The sequence below is a fragment of the Aplysia californica genome, unplaced genomic scaffold, assembly GCF_000002075.1.
Source record: "Aplysia californica isolate F4 #8 unplaced genomic scaffold, AplCal3.0 scaffold00140, whole genome shotgun sequence".
Classification (NCBI taxonomy): Eukaryota; Metazoa; Mollusca; class Gastropoda; order Aplysiida; family Aplysiidae; genus Aplysia; species Aplysia californica.
The window spans coordinates 1,276,388-1,277,726 of record NW_004797410.1 but is presented as its reverse complement, the minus strand read 5'-3'; positions in this window follow the sequence as shown (position 1 = coordinate 1,277,726).

Sequence of the window (1,339 nt, the reverse complement as noted above, 5' to 3'; positions counted from 1 at the left end):
TTTATTTTATTCTATTTTTTTTTCATTTTATTTTATCACATTTCATTTCATTTCGTATCTTAGTTTATTTTATTTCATGTCATTTATTATTTTTTGTTATTTTTGTTGTAATTTCTTTTCTTTTCTTTTTTTTTTTTATTCTCTTTTTGTATTTTGTGTGTTAACACTTTCACATAATAATATTTGCATTCCTATGTTTGTCCATCCACTGTGCCATTGCGTATTTTCATACCTCTTCCTACAATTTGAACAAAAAAGCTTTCATGATTGTGGGAGACCGGACCGAGAGGCGTCTGTGGTGCAGCAGTAAGATTCTCGGCCGTTGCACCCAAAAGACGTAAGTTCGAATCCCAGGTTGGGAAAGCTTTTGGAGTATATTGTTTTATATCCAATTGTCTGTTTGGATATTGTATCCCACCCACTTTGCTGAAGTTGGCCCCGATTGGCAGGGTCGAAACAGCCCGTCTCCTAAATGATCTAAAATTGTGTCGAAACATTTGAAACAACAGCAAAAATGGGGCAACACCGGGAAATTGGTCTAGAAAGGATCTGGGTAGGTTGCAAAATGCTGTGCATCGCTGATGATCCAAACAAACCCCATTAATGTGTCTCTCCTTGATTGTAAATATTTTACACTATCAGAGACACAAATGGTTAGCGAGCTGTGGTAATGATCAAAACCAGAAAGCAATGTAGTTGTTGTTGGGTTTCTTTTTCAGGAGAGAGAAAAAACACACTTGTTTCATTCTTTAAAGAATACAACATAATTTATGCATCTTTTCTTGCCTTTTCAACATAATTTTAGAATGTTAATTTTGATGACAAAATATTTTTAGCACACAGAACCTATACTGGGTTAAGAAACTGCAATAAAAGAAACATTGTTCAAAATGTTGGGCTCAGTTCACCAGGACAGCTGCTGGCCTATGAACAAAAAAGCCCCAGACTGAAATAGTTTAGACCTAATAAGAAAACTTCAGTAAACTAAGAGTAGAAGCCTTCACTCGCTGCTTTTTCTATTTCCTCTTCATCATATTATTATAACCGTATACGTGCATGTCAGGAATATGCCTCCTTTTGGCTGACTGGTGCATACTTCAATTGTGATAGCTTCGTGTACTTCTCAAATTAAGTCTATCTCCCCTGGAGAGTTTTCAATAATAGGATATTAATTCTATGGTAAATAGAAATCCCATAACCAGATGATCTATTCCATTGTGATATATTGCTTTCTTTTTTCTTTTTTTGTAAGAACAATAAATAAAAATATAGATAACGGATTTAACCATCCTTGTGGTCTATATGATGTGTGAGTGTTTGTGTGTGTGTATGTGTGTGT